Source organism: Melospiza georgiana, chromosome 3 (genome assembly GCF_028018845.1).
Source record: "Melospiza georgiana isolate bMelGeo1 chromosome 3, bMelGeo1.pri, whole genome shotgun sequence".
Classification (NCBI taxonomy): domain Eukaryota; kingdom Metazoa; phylum Chordata; class Aves; order Passeriformes; family Passerellidae; genus Melospiza; species Melospiza georgiana.
The window spans coordinates 79,417,980-79,437,917 of NC_080432.1; the positions used below are offsets into that span (position 1 = coordinate 79,417,980).

The window sequence follows — 19,938 nt, forward strand, 5'->3', positions numbered from 1 at the left end:
TCTGGGAAATAGATACAACTAGACATTGACAATATTTCAGAACATTCCACCAGCTAGTAGAAAACAAAGCTATAGTACCCAAGCTCCCAAGCTCAGATAAGCTGTGCACATCCTGACAGCTCATGTCTAATCTGTTCTTAGAAACCTTCAGCAAAGAAAGCTACACAACCTCCCTAAGTGGTCTAATCTGCCGCCTGTCTACACCATTCATAAGTCTAAACTAAGGCCTGAATTAAGCCTGCAGTTTCTTCATGCTCCTATTCTGTCAGGAGCATATCATGTGCAAGATGTCTCCCTCCCTCCCTCCCCACAAGTGGCCCATACTTTCCTGCCTCCCTTTGAGCCCTGACATTTATTTATGCCAATTCTGCACTTTTTTGCTCTGACTATAAATCAGACTGATGAAATAGCATGTTTTTATTTAAAGACTAGACTTTTTTGTTTGAGTGCTTCATTTTGCAAGTCCAGTTTAGAGGTCAGCCATGTGAAGAGCTAAATCAGCATAACTGAGAAGAGACAAATCTCCTAGGGGGAACTAGAATGAATGGCTAAATGTAGAAAAGATGAATCATGTTTGGGCTTTTAGAAATGGCACAGTTAATGTTAAACCACAGTCTGCAGGTCATCATCACAGGATCAACTCCTTGCTTGCTTTCCTGTCCCAAGTGGGTTCCTGATCAGAAATTGAATTTAAGGAAGAAAGTAGTCGGGATATCATATTATAATGGATGAAAGATGGCAGAAAGATGATGGGGCTGAAGCAGTGGAACCACATAGACATCATGAAAGGTGTGGCTCCCAGACTATCTGCTTGCTCTGTTTTCCTGCTCTTTTGTCACTTCTTGCCCCCTTTTCCACTTGTTTTCCCCCCTCCCTTGGACAAGTCTCCAGCCTTCCAGTGTTTTTACTATGCTCAGTACCCTGTCAAAAATGTACTTGCCCTTTTTGCTGGGATGATGGGCTGCCCTGGTTCAGCAAAATGCCAGATGAGCAGCAGCAGCTGAATCTGTGCCACAGGTGGGAGTAGGAGAAGGAAACTGCACGGTCACTGTGTGTAGCTGTCCCATCAGAGGGGTTTAATGTCCCTTACGCCATAGGAAATATCAAGATGGTATTCATTCCTTGTGATAAGTAAAGCATGTGCCAGGGATGGTGTCTTATCTGCATGACTTTTCACAAGCAGAACCTCAGGACTTGTAAAGCTGTGGCTGCTGGGGTTGCAGTGTAGTTCAGTTGTTCTCTGTTCTCGTTTGTTTGACTAGACCCATTGAAATCAAGTAAACTCAGCACTGTTAATAAGTATTCACACTGGAAAAAAGGACTCTATAAAGGATCATTATTTTAATCAATAGAATGATCTTCATTTTCCTAAAGTCTCACAGAAACAAAATGACTGCAAAACAGGCAAAACCAAAATACAGTTCAAGAAAACAAGAGAACATAAGAAATATACAGGAGTGTTTGAAAAAAAAAAAAAAAAAACAAAACCATGGGGCAAATCTTGCCTTATTTTTTTCCCTGAAGGCAGTGACAGATTTGGGTTTGAGCCCAAGTCTCTCCCTGAGGTAAGGTCAGCATAGCCTTGCTCTCTACCTGGGGTCTAGGTAGTTGGGTGGCCTCCCTCATCCTGTTAACCTATTTAGAGACAGGAGACCAAGTCATGACCAACCCAAGCCATCAGGAGCCCCACTCATGACCAACGCAAGCCATCAGGAAAGGACAAGTGCCAAGAAGAAAACCTCAATCAGAGTATAATTAAAGCATCCTACTGTAAGAACGCCTTAGCAGGCTAGATCTGGACTTTGATGCTGGAGCTTTTAAACAGTTTGTTGTGCTAAAAAGGGAAGTAATTTGCAGCCAATGTTGTTTGAGGCCAACACTGGAAATTCTCATTCCCCTTAATTCCATCTTTAAGTGTTCTTTACTTCACTAGTGCTCTAAAGTTTTTTTCATATATTCCTAAACATCTGGAACCATAACCTCTGTCCAGGTGTTTAGACTACTTAATTTTAACCAAAACAAGACAAATGCATATACCAGAGGATACATATAATTTTATGTTGGCTATAATCTTGCATGAATGATTAATGAAGTGCTCTTTTCTTCCTACTATTTAGCTCCATGTTGGCAGCCTCAACAGCAAAAGGTTATGGTCATTATTTATGTGGCTGATACTTCACATTTGTTTTCAAGCTTGGGAAGAGTGGATTGAACATTTGAAAAATAATAGCTGGCCATAGTCACTGATTTATTCTTTCTCCCCTTTGAAGTTTTTGTTAAAATTAGATTGGTATTACGGTTTGCTTATCCTACAGAATTATTGCCTTCTATAAGACCAATTATACATACAATAATATTTTTAAAAATGTGTAGCTTGTAGAAATATTGATAATATAGACATTTTTTCTGAATTTACAAAAAGGCATCTGTACTTACATTGTACTTTTCTATGGTAATGTCTCATTGTGTAGTAAGAAAAAAAAATCAGTTTCAAATCCAGTTGTATATTCTATAGAAATATTTCCAGTAGGATTTATACTGAAACAATCACAATTTTTCTGTAGTGAAGAATTGCTCATTTAAAATCCCTCAGTCAGCTTTTAACTTCCAGAAAAAAAGTCGACTTCTACTTAGGATTGTCATATTATTCTGACTAAATTCAAAGTTTGAATTTTACCCTTAAAGCAACAAATTGCTCCAATGACTCTATTATTATTATTATATGTCCTAAAAAATTAATCAATACAAGAACATTCCTTCTCAGAAATGTTCTTGTTTTTAATGGCTATTTATAAATTTTGAAGGTTTACCCCTCAATGCAAATGTGTGTCACTGTCACTTTTTCAAACTACCCTTCGTGGTCTATTTGAAGAGAAATGTTACTTTCAGTGATGCTGATCAGTAAGATCCCTTCTTCTTAATTGCTGCAATAGGGTTGTTGAAACAAGTACAGAAGTCAGCTGTAACCATTGTGATTGCATGGTCATAAAAGTGGATTCCTAGTTAATCTGCACAACCAAAGAGTACTGATATATTGTCTCTAATTTACATTTTATACTGTAAAATACCAATCATGTGAGAGTGTAAATTTCCTTGGATATTGAACAATATACAACACATGCATTTTCTTAATTAAGTTGATTTTCTGAAGTCTGAGTATCAGTATATAAAGGGCTGGCTAAAATATATTTTTCTTTATTTATCAAATCTGATTGGGTTTTTCTTAATGCAGGACCAGCTTTATCCAAAATTCAGGGTAACAGTTATAGTTTGTAGAGGGTCTTTAGCATTATACTCTATTTCTTCAATATTTTTCTGTTATCTGTATCTGGAAGAAATCTTTGAACCTTCCTTTTTAAGTCTAACCAGCTACTAATTATTCTGAGCCTACAAAAGAACAATAACAAAGTATTTGTCATTTTCAGCCCACAGCATGATGTACAGCAGTTATTGTTTTGGGTACAGTGACACTTTTAAAAGCTGATTCATGTAGTGTTTAGCATATCTTTTTTGACTGCTCTTTTGAATGTCAATTAGATTGAACCAGAAAATTTAAAAGCAATAGCTAAGTACAAGAAAGGATTTATGTGTATTATATATATATATATATATTATATCAACATGCCATTGCCCATGTATGACAGAGAGAAGAGAATGAAGGTTAAAGGGAAGAATTATTTGCAATTGTCAACTGAGATTTAGTAAGAAATAAGAGTAAACTAGAAAGCTACACCACTACAGAGATTGAATTCAATAATTTATGTAGTCATGAAGACTGACAAAAAGTTTACTTTTTATAATTTTAACACAAGTTGATCTCTTCTATTTTATACTGAAAGCCACAAAGTGTTCTGAACAGAAAAAATAATGAAAACAGAAGACACTGAAACAGGATTGAAAACTGGAGACAATAACAGTAAATTTAATATTATTTATTCCATTTCAGTTTAGTACTCCTTGTAGCAGTACAGAGGAAAATTGCTACTTACAAGGAGTCCATTTTACATTACCCATTACAAGATCTGCAACAAGACTCTGCTACGCTAAATGAGAGAAGAGGGCCTTTCTGTGATTCAGATCCAATCCATCTTCAAGAAGTTCTCAGTCTGTTTCTTGTGTATTTGACTCAGGGAGGTGCCTTTTCCTGCTGGCAATCACTGCACTGCACACAGTTGTTGAGAAAGGAAGGCACAGCAGAGTCTACTGCTCACTTCACCAGCAGTGGGGCTGGGATAAGATTCTGAGGAAAAGTAATCAGAATCCCTGTAATTTGTCAGATACTCGCTCTGATATCTGAATTTTCAAAGTTGTCTCAAGATAAAGATCCATGTAGGGAAAGGTACAATTTTTTAAAGGCAAACAATTTAATTTGAAGAAAATGCATGTTCGAATTTACTCAATCGGACTGGTTGATGTCTCTAGTCTTTACAAATAGTTTACAATATAGGTGAAATTAAACAAACAAGCAAAAAACTCAGAGCAGTATGAAAATTTGGAGTACAAGTAAGAATATTTACAGAATTAAGAAATCTTAGCGTCTTTTCTGATTCTGATAATTAGTAACATCCACTCCAGAGTTTCATACATAACTCAATATTTAATTGTTTTAAAACTTTAGGTGATACAACAAATCTCACAGTACAGTTAGATACAGTATCATCACAAATGTACTGATGGACCAGCTTCTGAACTCAGTATTTCTTCTTCAAACCTGTAGAAGACTTCAGAATTTGGTCTATGCTTTAAAAAAACCTCACCTTTAAAGTGTTAGTTATTGCTGACATATGGTTAGGGGAATGATAAATCACATTAAATACACCAAAACTTTGCAACTTTTTCTGGGAATTCTCTTCAAAATTTATGATGATCATATTGAATGTGTTAGTTTTAGAATGTGCATATGCTTTGGCATTTCAAACAATCAATACTAAGCCTAGCAATGCTAATATTTTTTTTATTGATGATCCAATGACTACTCAGTTGACTTTAGATCTTCCAATAAAATGTATTGTTTGGATTATCTCAGAGTTCAGAAGACTGTGAGCATGCCAAAAAACCACAAATATAATCAAATTTAAAGGTCATAAAAGGATATAATTGTGGCTGAAATGGTTGTCTAGTGTATAAAAATATGAGACCATTCGAACTACAGAGTGTATTAAAATCAATCTACAAGGGATTACACTTTATCTTGTCTCAGAAATCAAATATTTCATCAGGGCAGAAAACTGAAATGCTTTCTGAGAGAAATTAACTAATGTATATAATCTGAAAGGGAAAGTGACAAGCTTCCACATTAAGGGGCATAAAAACCTAGATCTGTTGAAAATATGTGAAAGCCAACATATAATCTAATGCTATGCAGACACCTGCAGACTGGATGTGTCCTGGAAACTCCAGACTGGTGTGTGGCTGGACAGAAGATGCTACTCAGGGGACTTCACTTTGCCTTATCTGAGATGAAGTCCCAAGAGCAGTGGGGCAGAGAAGAAAAAGAAAAAAAGAACATTTTTGCAAAGCTTTTGAAAAGAGGTTTACAGGTTAAAGGACAGAGTGCATGAGGAATGGAAGCTTAAAGGTAAAATCAAAATGCAGGAAAGAAAAAATTAATGAAAATGCATTCATAAGAAGAGCATGAGGGATGATAATAGTTCAGTTTACTGAAATTCAAAGATACATAAAAATATACTGGAGCAGATAATACAGGAATAAAGGAAAACAGCTGGGAGCCCCATTAAAAGAACAAAATATGATTTAAATTGTACAAGAGAGACATACCAATTACCCCTTTTAATTCAAATTGCTTAAATATTACATAAAAAGATTTGTTTGTCCAAGTGCAGACACTGGAAAAAGAGATATATTCTTTGCCTAGTACCTCACATTTTTACTTCAGATTTAGATCCCTAGAACACTGTAGACTGAATACAGACCAGATGGATAAAACATTTTGAGAGTATTTTTTTATAAGTATGTAGCAGGATTACCCACTGGCAATTGAGGGTTTTGACTGTGGGTAGAGAGTGCTGCAGGGAAATGATGTCCAGCGGTTTCTAAGAACGTGTCTGTGAGAAGACTACAGTACAAAACTTCAAGAAAATATTTGAGGGAGACATTTTTCTGGACAGATTCCAGCCAACAGAAAGATATTCTCTGGTACTATGAGGGCTGAAGACAACATGAATGAGAATGACAGTGAATTGACAGAGTTCACAGCTTTTCAGAAAAGAGCCCAGAGAGCAGAATAACAAGCAACAAATGAGGAGGCAGTGAGCAAACACTGAGATTTGAGAAGTAAGCCTAATGGGAAAGGAGGGAGGTGGAACAGGCAGCTTTCAACAGGTAGTTTTAAAAGTATAGGTTCAAATTGTTCCACTCTTATGGAAATAGAACAAGGGACAAGTATGGCTTGATCCAGTGCTGTTTAATGACTGCCAGATAAGCAGAAAATAAAGGAAAGGGAAAAATAGATGGGATTGCCATGAAAAACAAATGGAAGTAAAGCAAAGACCACAGAGACACTGTACATGGAGCTAGGAAGAGCACAAAACCTCTCGCTCTCAGAAAAAAAAAATATTTGCAATAAAGTTGACAAGTATAAGCTGAACTTCAAAAGGAGAGAAAACTTACTAGTAGATAGCTCTTGGAAGGTCAAAGAGGGTAATATTGTGACAAATACATTGACTGATATGAGGTCAGTCTCTAGAGATGAGATGCAAGTAATTTAAATCAAGGCTTTGCAGATTTTAGATCCATATTGGACCATGTATTTGATTTGTTGTAGATGTAGTCAAAGTCAAGCAACATCAAAATCTGACCACGTTTCCCCAATCTTTTTTTTCAGCCTGATCTCTAAAGCCTTTTCTATAATATCTTGATATCTCTGATGACATAAATACAAGTCAGAATAATGAGTTGAGCCAATGTATTGACAGCAGAAAATTTCTTTCATCATCTGAAAGACGAATCATCTGTTTGGGATGATTGGAGGCACTTTTTTTTTTAAATTTTCCTTTAACTTTACAAACATTGTTCTTGGGAAAAATGTGCAAGGAAACGAAACTGGAATGGTTTATTTTTATGTATTTGACAGTTGTATATTCATTAGCAATCTATATTTACCACTACCTGCTAATCAAACTCATAACAAACATTGAAATGAATCATGAAATTAAATGAAAATGTAAAAATTCACAGTGACATGTGAAAGACAGATTGTTCTGTGTTGTGGTTATATCACAAGCACTAACAGAGGAAAATGGAGCAGAAAAGTAAGGCAAATCCCATGAGGAAGTATCTGACTTTCCTATTCATCCTGTTTACTTGTTAGAACTTATTTAATTTGCTATATACAAATGAAATTTAAATTATATTACCTATAGCCTAAAGCAATAAGCATTTATTTTAGTTTGCAAAAGGGTAAACCATATTTTGCTGTCTGATTAGGACTGCATTATTTCATTTTTTGGCAAGTATTGACTAAAGGAAGAATTCTGTCTTCTTCCATTCTTCTACAACATTCTTCACCTCTGACAGAAATAGAGATAAAAGAATATTAAACTTTTAGTCTTTCATATAAAATCCACTGCATGTTCAAAATGGAGTCTGTGGGGCAGAGCATACATTTCAGGTTTCTGGCTGTATCTGGAAAATTACCCATTGATTTGTCTGACAAATAATTTCCAAAAGATAACTACAGTTACACAGACAAAGTCTTTTCTGCAACTATTGGTATCCTGCATTCATAACATACTCATAGAAATTACTTGGGCAGGTTTTACTTCTATATGGAATGCAAAGTAATAAAATAGTTTTGATAAGGACTCACTAATTCTGAAGCAAATTGCACTTTTCTTCCTGTGAAAGAGAGTTGAGAAAAGTGTGCATTGCAGAGATTGTTGTAAGTCCTTGATTTCTCCTAAGACCATGAACAACAGTTGGTGCTCTCTATGAATGGTAATCTCTATTACTCTGATCAATTTTTTTCCCTAATCATTGAGGGAATGGAAATCCAAAACTTTTAAATATTCTGAGGTTTGTAAAGTTTTGTAATTGTAATTACCTCTAGCCACCTGTCCTCCCCATAGGAAGAGTTTTTACCCTATTAGTCTTCAAATGCAGTTAGATTATCCAGTTACATTTGGCAGGAAAATGGTGCTCAAAGTTTTACACATTAGAAAATTAGCAGTTTTCAACTAAGTCTGTGTGCCACTTGAAATAATTTTTGTTGGATTCTACACTCCAAGAGTTGCATTTTTTAGTATGTTTGTTTCCTGGGTACATTGAATTTCTGGTGTTGTGTGATCTGTTGGATAAGTGAAAATCTCACAGCTGAGAAAGGCATCAAACCAGAGAGTACCAAGTAAGGCATAAATTAAGGGGTCAGATATTACTGGTGTTGTTACATATTACTATGTAACAGTCTCTAGCAAGAGAAAGCAGTTCCTTGTTTCATTTGAAATTATGCTTAAAGCAGCTTGGAAAAGATTTAAAAGAGAGGTTTCGTATTTTAAAATGTTATTGGAATTATTAAACAATAAAAGAACATGTGCTTGCTACTAAAACATCCCAAACTGTAATATAGAATTACCAAACCAAGCCAACAAAAACCACAAACTAACAAACAAAAGCCAAACAAAGCAGGGGAAGGGGGGAGGGGGGAGGGGGGGGGCAGAAATAAACAGCAAAACACCAAAGTCCTGGACATTGCACTAGAGAATCTCAATATCCACACATTTTACTGAGGGCTCAAAGATCCCCAGTATTATTGAGCCTAGAGTGCTGTAGGATAGTGTGTTCAGTCCAGTCAGTTTCTGTTTTCACAGCTTTCCCTTCTGCTGCTTTAAAGAAGACCATGCACGGAGTGTTTGTAAACAACAACACTAATTACTAATTTGAAGTTAAAGAACAGATCTCCTCAATGTATTTTATCTTTAGCCAAAGCTTGGAACATCTCAAAAATGATCTTGCAAACCCATGCCCTACCCAAGAGATTATGTAATATGCATCTGTGCAAACCTTTAACAAGGTTTCAGAGTCAGGAGACTATAGAGACTGAATCAAATTTCTCTGTATTCTCCCTGGGGTCAGTGACAAATCAGCAGCTGTTTGTTTCCATCGATATAGTCCGTCTGCTGCTGATGCAAAAAAAAAGACAAGTTTGAATTCTTGTGACTCAGCTCAGGCGAGACAGTGGGCTGGTGGGTGACTGGGTTTACAGATTTCAGACCAGGTGTGTTGTTGTCAGATAAGCAGAATGGAAAATGCTGATGCTTAATTGCTGTGTACTTGCATTGAGAGGGATCACACAGTAAAACGAGGAACAAAAGACTTACAAGGTAAGTAATTCTGTTTAAAATTGTTGTATAGTATAGCAACATTGTTTTGAGATTAGAAAGTTTGTAAAATAGGCTAGATTTGTGCTTTCTTATGAAAGCCTTCTTTTAGCTACCGCAGCAACTAATTTTTATACCATTTTCCCCAATGTGGTTGTATTTTTAAAAGGTAAAGAATAATGCAGTAAAAATTTTCACTGGTGATGGTAATGCGATTCATTGATATCTCCTCTTTCTTTTGTGGGAAGTGAAACAGTGGAGCTTACAAAAACCTAGTTTAGTCTTCCAATTCTCAAGGGCCACCTCCAGCTTTAATAATTTATATTAATGTAAAGAGTAGCCTGTTGGAGTCGAAGTACTTTACTTTCCATTCTTTTCCCTGTCCTTTGAGCAGCTGCCTGCTGGGAGCTGTCAGGGGGGGTGCTTGTTCCCTGAGACACTTCTGTATCAGTGACCTTTATGCGTGGAGAGCCCAAAGTGATTCTAGTAATACTAAAACACTCCAACAAAGGAAATAACATTATAAATAGTCTTCTGCTGATATTTTTCATAGCTCAGATGGCTGGGACAGATTAAAAAGATGATGATTTCTTAAATGTGCCGTTTCCGGTTACAAGTACCTTAGTGCAAAGATTTGTTTTTTAGAAACAACCTCCTCTATAAAGCCAGCCTAAAGCCTCTTGAACTAGACAGCTTCAAAGACTTGAAATAAGAAGTTCAATGAGCTTCAGATCAGGTTATGAATTTCACCCCGATTTCCACTGTGGTGGAAAGCTGCAGGTCTACAAGCCATAGGTTTGCAAACATTTGTGTGTAAACCAGAGGCATTTCTGACTTGACTAGATCACTCTTATTGTCATTTAGAATCTAACAAAGTTTAAAGATTTATAAAGAAAGATCTTTTTTTAAGTAATTATATATTTTAAAAAATTTAGAAGGCAATTACATAGGTCATCTCCACATTGAACAGATTGGCTTGGTAAAAATTTTTTTTATGTATGATATAATTTATGTCTTTGATAATATTTCCACAGTTTAAAAAACTGCATAATTTTGTATGGTAAAAAACCAAAACTCAATAATGAGTCCAAGATTGAGCAGTTCTAAATACTATTGTTGCTGATATATAGCTCAGCTTTAACAGACTCACACTGTCCTAGGTCTACTTACAATTTATAGAGAGACAGTTTACCTAGATCTAAATAATAAAGATATTAAAAGTTCAAATGCATCTCTTAAATTAACAGCCAGTGTATTTTTTGAACTATTATAATTGTGTGTTCACATTAGGATTTGCCTCATAATATTCATGGAATGGCATTCACAACTTGTTTTTAGCTTCAAAATTATCTCACAAATATGTGATTTCACAGTGTCTGTTTTGGCAGCCTTGTCTCAAGGTGACAAAGGCACAGATAACAGAAGTAACACTCCTATCTGAAAGAAATGTTTTTACCTCACCATACAGAGGTGGAAGAACTCAATTTTACTTAGATGCTGTGTGAACACTTAATAGAAATGAAAAAAAATCTATTTGGTTAGTTAGCCTTATGTAGCATGTACATAAGGTTACGTAAGGTGTATACATAGCAGGTGTGGTGCAATCTGTATTTCCAATGTTTTTCTTTACCAATTAATACCAGTGCTCATCCAAGTTCTGGTGCCTGCATGAGTATCCTGAACATGTTACTGACCATACATTTCCTTTTCCCTGTTCCTTTGAGAAACCTCATGACCCGTACGGTGAATAATAAAGCCATTTATTGCACAATTAATAATCCATGGTTGTTTTAATGTCTAACATTCCACAGTCTTTAAAATATAGGTAGGTATATCTCAAAGGCATTTCAACACCTATGTTTTTTTAAACTTTCACAACAAAAACTAGAACAGCAGCTAAGCAAGCTCATGAATAGACAACTTTTCAATAGACAATCATTTTTTTCACCGTTCTTTTTAAGTAACTTCCCCTCCACAAGCAAAAAGTCTGACTAGAGGGCAAGCTGGAACCTGGGAAGATATTTACTCAGCCATAGCTAAAGAACTTGGAAGGGACATGCTAAAAATCAGTCCCTGACACTTAAAAGATTGGCCCTGGGTTATTTTTGAGGATGGTCAGCAATGTGCTGCTTGAGTCAGCTCTGTGCTAGTGAGGCAATGAAGGCTAACCTCTATCACCGAGTTATTTGCAGTCATTCAAGTGAAGTGACCGTGTCCCTCATGTTGGTGAGGCTTGTGAGGCTTCCTCTGGAGAAAGGTGTCCAGTTTTGGGCTCCCAACACATGAAAGATGGTGACATGGTAGAACAAGTCCAGAGGATGACCACCAAAATGAAAAAGGGAATGAAGCAGATGAGCTGTATGGAAAGGCAGATAGAAGGAAAGGTGGAGCCAGGCTCCTCTGAAAGATGGAAAACAAAAGGGCATGAGTTATAATAATTGATATTTCAGTCAAATACTGTGACAATCATTTTTTGATTCTTTTACAGTAACAAGGGTCAAGCCCATTGAGAGACTGCCCAGGGAAGCTGGGAGAGGATTCTTCTCTGATGATATTTAAAACTTGACACCATATTACCCTCAGCAACATGATCTAAATTCAAAGTAAGATCTAAATCTAACAATGGCCCTGCTTTGAGCAGGGAGTCAAACCAGGTGACCTCCATAGGTCTTTTTAAATCTAAGCTATTTTATGATTCCGGTAAAAACCTGCATGCTTCCCAACTTCATAATCTTTCCCTACCAGAACACTCAAATCTTTCTTCTCTGTTGAGTTAAAAAAGAGCTCTTTGTTTCCTACACCAGTAACTCATAGCAATCAAAAGTTTTGGATTTTTCTCTCAAAAAAATTCCCCAAATTACTTTCTTTATTACTTATGGATTTACTGAAATATATACAAATTTGAAATTCTCAGTCATCGTGTCAGTGAAAATGTCTACAAGCTATACTCAATTTGTTTCCAGATACTCTCTTTGATTCCAGACAAACCAGCTACCCAGGCTGCCTTTTTGACCTAATTATGTGCTCGAAAATCCAGAGTGCATTTTTTTCTAAAGCACAGTTGATGTGATATGGATTTATTATCCGCTCCACATACAGAACAGCAGGAAATCAATGGGGACACAACTTATTCATCTTCCAAGAGCTGATATTAAAAAAATAAAAGTCAAAGTACTGACCATACATTCATATTTACTCTCCAAAATGTGGTATGTACAGTGTGGAAGACTAATAGAAGGGAAATGAAAGTGGTTTGTGAATTTTGAAGGCAAACCTTCTGCTAGTATAAATTATTTAAACATTCTCAAAGTCAATAGAGCTATGAAACTTTATAGCAGCTACAAAACTGTCCCTTAATCTTCACATTCTAGTTAGATTTTGAATCAAAATACTTTAATAATCTCCTTTACATCTCAGTCAAAGCTCACCAAGGTCAATGAAAATGTTCCCAGCAAAAGCAAGGGAATTTTGATCACAACTATTACAATTTAAGTCGTTCGCATTGCAATGTCTACCTTGGTCCTGTCAAAATGACTTTATTTATCTGGGGGAAAAAACTGACAAACTCTGGGATATGCAGAGAGATTATTTGAGTGTATATTAATGAAACAAACTAGTGTTAAGGTTGCTTCAAATGCCTTTGCAATTGAAAGAAGGAAGTGCCATTAGTCAAGTTTGATACCTTCTGGACACCACTTTTATGAGAGATACCTCTTTTTCCACTCTTGACTGCATTATGCCAATCTCTCATTCTTTCCCCTCACTCCATTTTTAAGGTTTACACACACACACTCACCTCCTTCAATCTCAGTTTGTTCAATGAAGTTCTGATGGATATATCAGAAAAGCACTACAGTGGTGACTGAGAGGCAGTTCAAGTGTCTCACTCAAAGCAGTGTCTCAGAGAGGGATAAAATGTTCTGTTACATAAACCACAATATTTTGTATATGGATAATGGAAGAAACATACCACCAAATATCTGTATCTCCTTTGTCTTGCCACAGCAGACAGATCTAAAAAGCGATCTCATTCTTTTATTTGTTTCCTTAGAGAGTCAAACTTGAATAGTTTCCCACATAACCATGAGAGAAGAAAGAATTGGATTGGAGAAGAGGGAGTATTTTGGGCTTTGGGGTTTTTTTCAAGACCAATTACCCTTTTGATCATATTTTAAAGTGTTAAGTAATAGAATTGCCTCATTTGGATATGATACCACATAGAAGCTGCTCAAACAAACCCGTATTTGTTGCTAGAAAAACATTTGACACTAATTTCAGATTAAGTAGCTGAGTCGTGAAAGAATTCGAATTAATGCTCAATTGGTGTTGCTCTGATATGTAATTGTTAAGAGAATAATAGTCACTCAAAACAGCATGAAGGGAAACCCAACACTTGTTTTAAAAAATATTTTTGCAGCCCTGCTCAGTATCATTATTCATACTATTAGCAAATTTTACATAAATGAAGGCATTTTTAAACTTCAAAAGACAATTTTGAATACTCTTCTGATAGAATGAATTTTATATGGAAGCAGCAATTTTGTCCCACAATTATTTTAGATATTGGAATGATTTCAAAGTTGCTTTTTCTTAAAAAAAAAAAAATCAAACCTTTTTAAGCATAATTCAAGAAGAACATTTGAGGTTTTGAATTTCAATGGGACCATTCCCAAGAACTAATGTCTGCAGTATTGGGGTGACAGTTTATTAGTCCCTATGTAGGGATGTGAAAGAAGTCTTTTGGCTGCTATACTTCTTCCTGCTAGTAAAATTCCCCAGCAATAGATAATAGGCATCTTTTTAAATCATTATAAACATTTTTAGCCATTTATGTTGCCCACGTTTCTGTGGCATTGCACTACAGTCTTGAATTACAGTCTGCAATGAACACCTATTTTATACATATTAAGCTCCTTGCTCTAGTATTGATAAGTATTTAGATTACCAAATTAATTAAAATAATTAATTCAATTAATTTTTAAAGTACCCATTCAGGATAATTATGAAAAAGAAAGAAGTAACAGCTTTAGCTTTTTAAAAAACTTTTCTTCATTTAATCTTTTCAGATAGCATACAGCTTCTTCAGGTATGATTTCAGGCAGATTTTGTTTGGTATGATTTCAGGCAGATTTTGTTTATGGGGAACCTTGTAGGGACATTTGATGCAGTCTGTTGTCAGTCTTCAGTGCTGTTAGCAGAAGTGATTCATTTTAACTGACTTGATCTTTTTGTCAGGAGAGTTCAATATTCTGGGTTTGTAGGGATTGAGCTATGGTTATAATGGTTTCTTTTTCAGCAGATTAGGACAGATTGAGATAGATTCCCTTTAAAGGGCTTTAAACTCTGATTTCTCTGCTAGAAGAACAACAAAAATGGGAAGATGATGCTGAGTGACTGGTGTTTAAGTGGATAATATTCTGGGTTTAAAAATGAGCAAATAAGAAAACTCTGTGTTTTCCAGTTGTGGCAAAGCCTGCCACATGCAGGAACACAGCAACAAACAGAGTTACAGGTCTGATTTGTACACATTGATCCAGAGAAAGATTTGAATCCGACTATTAAAACTAATGCCAGCTGTCTGCAGCACCCCTGGGACACATATGCCAGATGGAGTTTGCCAGAACAGTATAACCATGTCCCTTCCCTGCCAATATGTTCCTTTACACCAGTGGGACTTGGGGAAAGCACTTGAGCTAACTGTGACACAGGGGAACTCCTTGGCGAGGGCTTTCCGCTTTCTTTGTCCAGAAGATGCAATGAAAAAACAAGAGAGGGAAAAAAACAAATAGTGACTCCATCTTATCAGCTATTGTAGCTTTTCAGTATGTTTCTTCTGTGTTGTTTATTTTGCCATTATGGGCTCAGTACCACAGCCTGTTATTTGATTGCTGTTTAAATCCTTTATGAGTGATTTTTCCAAGGACGGTTTTCTGAATTTTAAAAAAGTTGCACTTGAATTGAACTTGATTTCCAGCTCATCAGGCAGTGTGTTGTATAAATCCACTGCTAAACATGACCATTCTCTACTCATTTCCACTTGCATGAACTGCATTCATTCCTTTGTAAAGGTAGTGGAGCTCTTCTGCAGGCTGAAGAACCAGGGACGTCCAAGTCTCTTTAATCTCTTAACCAGTGATGGGCTAGGATCATACTGGTGGTCATTTTAGCTGATTTAATAGAGTCAGCAGTTAACACAGCCAGAACTAAATCAGTGGTTAAAATGCTTCAGACAAGCTCTTTTCTACTCTGTCTTTCTGGGACCTTGGATTTCCCTATTTCTAGAAGGGTTTTTCTAAGTTTGCAGCTATTTAAAAAGCACAGATGTGGTTTCTTCTCTTTCCTGTCACTGGTGCATGGAAAGTGGAAATCTAACAGTGAGTTATTATGCTAAAAAATTCTGCTGTCTGCTTCTTAGGTGTACATCACAAAAAGACTAATTTTAAATGGATTTTCCTGTTTGTTATCAGAGGCAAAATAAGACTGATATTCAGGTATACAAGAGAGGGTTTTTTTAAAATTTCATTTTCACTTCTTTTCTTTCCTTTATTGTGTACAGGGAGAGAGAGGGATAGTTGCAATAATTTACATCAGAAAACATATGTTATAGTGCCCTTATTGTAAGCCAATAATTTAAAGAAGTCAATGAATTTGCTTTTGAATAGGGAATTTATGTGGCTTGGGAATTAACTGTACCACAGGTGACACGAGGCTTTGTTCTGCAATACAGAGCACCATGTCACCTGTGGTACAGTTAACACAAGTAGCCATTTTCACATCACTTTGGATATCTGTGGTGCACAAAGCTGTGTTTTTTCATTTCCCTTAAGTTTACTATGTTGTTTTTTCCCCACCTACTTTTTGAATATTTATACTTACACATCCTCTGTGCTCTTCATATTTTTTCCATTTTCTGGGGCCCTCCAGAAATTACCCCAGAAGATCAGGGGCTGTTTATAACATGCCTGTGCATGTGTGCTGAAAGCTATAATAACAGGGCTCCTACCAGGAGTGTTTTTGCAGGAGGTTGGAACAGCAAACAGCAATGAATTCCCAGTGAGTCTGTCCAACACAAGAGCTGTTGCCTGGTGAACCTGCCTTCACCCTGTGTTACTGTGAGCAGGCATGGAAACCATGAGGAACAGAAGCCTCTGTGAGGAGAACAAGTCCCCACTGCTCCATTCATGGTGGAAACAAAACTGGGAGCTACTGGCTCAGGGCAATGCACAGGCAGAGCTTCAAAGCTTCCCAGAGACCCACAGGCACCCGCTGACCTCCAAGTAGTGAGGAATGGTCAGAGGTGGTGTATTTGTGTGTTTACCTGCTCCTGTGCAGTTTCCTATTGCTATGAAAGGTTCTGCTGAAGTTCTACTCTCTCAAAATCAACCCAGCTGCTGTTGCAAGGCAAGAGGCAGTGTAGCACACTCGCTCCCTGCTGCAGGCTCCTTTTAGCTGATTAGTCATTACTGCAAGCACTATTCAGTTGCACAGCTAGTGTCTCACCCCAGCACAATGAGCTTTCCTTCCTTCTTGTAAAGGGAAATTAATAATCCCAGTGTCAAATACTACACTCTATTGTGGTGAGCAAATTTTGCTTGCTGTTGTTTTTGGGGTTTTTTTCCTTCCCTGCCCTCCTAGTCCCTGAATGGTAAGCTGGTAAGCTACTGGTGAGCGATCTGGACTGCCTGGCTCTCTGCAGGCTATTTCCTTTTCTTCACTTTTCATTTTGAAAAATATGCAAACTTCCATCTGTTTCTTGAATACAATCCTTCTGAGATCTATGTATGCATGAGCTTTTTGTGCTGAAGAGGCAGGTTTCTTAGGACTGTAACATTTTACATGAATGCATTTTGACATTGGTTTTCTGCTTCCGCATACTCACTCTACCTGCATATTGTGTTTTAGGTGCCACTCAGTGTAATCATTAAACTTCTATCATGCTTGCAATGCAATTGGGCACCAATATTAAGTAGGAGCAATGGCAAAGCTGATAAACAGTAAAATCTCAGGTTTCTGTTTTTAGCCAGGGTGTATGTGCTTCTGCTCTGCAGCAGATGTTTCTGCCTTTGAGGCAATTTCAATGCTGAGCTATTTTAAAGACAGATTATTCTACATGAACAAGTAAATTCATAATTAATTCTGCTTTCAACTTTTAAAGATTTTTTTTTTTTGCCACTGAGAGAAAAAATGAAACTGCCTAAAATGAAAGTTTATATAATTCTTGTTCCATCAGATGGTGTTCGAGTGACAAAGGATAATTCGTTCTGACCAGGGATGGATTTGATTCATACCTAACACTGAGAGGTAGGATGTGAGTCAGATAACTAAAGGCTGTCATTATATAACTGAAGAGATGAACATAAACCAGACCCCATTAGAGCACATTGCCTCAAAAATCTTACCTCGCTAAGACAGGTGATGTTGAAAGCACTTTTTTTGCCTCCTATCTTCCCATACAAACTGCATTTATTAATTAAACTTGGGACAAAATTCATTTAGTTTGGAGACCCCAACTATGCAACCTCTCCTCAGAACTGTCTGCCAAATTTACTGCAGTTTCTGGATACCTTCTTTAGGGTAAGAAAGGTCATTTTGCTGAGCAAAAAATAAACAACGTTAACATTGTTTATTTCTAATGTTTATTTCTAATGTTTATTTATTTCTAATGTTTTATTTATGTTTGTTTATTTGTTTATTTATTTATACACTGTTGTGTGCACCGGTATGTTTTCTGAAGGAATATTTTTATGTCTTCTTGTGTTGTAAATGCAAGGTACTGTGATGATTTCTGGCCTCCTGGAAGGAATTTGGGGAAAATTGGAATTGCAAAAGGTGTTTTCAGTGGTGTGTCCTTGCTGCAAAAGGAGAGGTGCTGTTCCAAATAAAACCCTCTAGTTTTTAGGCAGTCCTATTAAGTCACTCAGATAACAAAGGCTTACACATCAGTGAAATTGGATGTTTCAGTGGATAATATTTTAGGTTCCAGACAGACAAAAATGGATGGAAAAAGCCACAAAGGAAAGTGCAGACTGAGCTGCTCTTTCAGCAAAAACTGCTGAGATTCATCAATGCCGGGTGAGCTGAGATGTCTCTATGGCTCTGTTCAGGGCTGTGTACCAGGAGTGGTACAGCTGCTCTGGAATGGCACAGGGAGGTGTGGGGCCAGTTGCCCTCTGCATCCTGCCTTAGTGACTCAACCACATCCCTCTCCCAGAGGATGTGACCCATGGGTCTTCCCTCATGTATCTGAGTGCAGCAGAAGAACACTACACAAATATTCCTTTGATGTGAGGTGCTCTGTTCACATTCTTACAACTCTTGCAGCTTTGACTTTACCATTTTATTTACTGTTTCAATGTCTGTGGTTTTTGTGAATGTTTTTTATATGTGTGTGTGTGTGTGCATGTGTGTGTGTGTGCGTGTGTGGGTTTTCAAAATGATGTGATTGTATTTGCTTTCCTTTTAAGGGTTGTTGGTGTTCAGACTGTAGTGTTTTGGGGGGGAAAAAAAGATATTGTAATGCAAAAGTTACCAGAAAACATTTAATTTGAAGAATGTGATCTTGTAGATACAACTCTGAGCGGGGCACTGTAAGTTTTGGGTCTTGGAATAGCTTCTTTTTTCATCACATTGATGGAAGCCTCTAGTGCTGTACAGTGTTAGCAATCAACCCTTAGGGAAGAAAGGAAAAAAGCATTAATTCTGACAGCAGAAGCAGTGGCTCTGAATGGCCTTATGGATTTCAATTTCTTTTTCTCATTCCAGTGTGCATATTTATAGTGCATATTTTTGAGAATTTCTGTTTTGAAGTGCACATGCAGCTTCAGACAATACAACATCCTCCAAATATCTCTCTCTTGCTAAAACTTTCTTTGGTTAATATAATACTTTAATTTTTATAGTCTGCCAAAATTTCTATCTTCCATAAGGGAAGCAAAGTGTGGGAATTTTGGACTTTTAGTTCCAGTCCTCTTTTATGTAGGTACAAGTTCTTTTTCAGATAGATATATCATCTTCCATAAATACTAAGGCAATGTTGGTCCTAACAGTCAAATAAAATTATATAAACTAATTGAAGACACAGAATTGGAGTTTTGGTACCATTGTTTCCCTCCCTCCATTCATCTCACAGAATAGAAACTGGCATGTGAGGAGAAGATGGGGGTTGGTGGAATAAAGAAGCAGGATTAGTTTTTGGAAAACAGAAACTATGTGTCGCTTGGCTAAAAGAGGAAGTGACAATCAACCATATTTTATTAAATATACATGGAAGAGAACAACTTGCTGTGTTCACATACCCCAAGTCTATGGGGGTTGAGCCAACACTCAGTGTCAAAGAGTCTGTTATTCATTTTAAAAACTGGTATTTAAGATACAGGTAATTCCTGGAGGCACCCATTCATGCAAATGAAACTTGTAGATCAAAATTAATGGATTTTAGTCCTTAACAGGAGAGAAAGATGAAAAAAAATATATGAAAATAGCAGGTTCTTTCACTTGCCTTCCCCTTGTAAGAAGCAGCTTTTGCTTTCAGTTGCCTTTATTAATTTTGTGTTGAACCAAGTATACTGTCAGATTTTTTGTCCAGATTGCTAAAAACAGTACT

The 19,938-nt window shown here is 36.7% G+C and overlaps 1 protein-coding gene across 3 annotated transcripts in view; it reads left to right on the top strand.

Moving 5' to 3' along the window:
* HS3ST5 (heparan sulfate-glucosamine 3-sulfotransferase 5) overlaps positions 1–19,938 on the top strand; it is a 192,690-nt gene that overhangs the window by 54,370 nt on the left and 118,382 nt on the right. The window contains exon 1 of one of the 3 annotated variants that reach the window (XM_058021251.1): positions 17,595–17,636. The exons of the other annotated variants lie outside the window; for them this stretch is intronic. The gene's annotated coding sequence lies outside the window, so the exon portion shown is untranslated. Of the gene's footprint in view, positions 1–17,594; positions 17,637–19,938 lie in introns of those variants that run through there. 3 annotated transcript variants of the gene reach the window in all.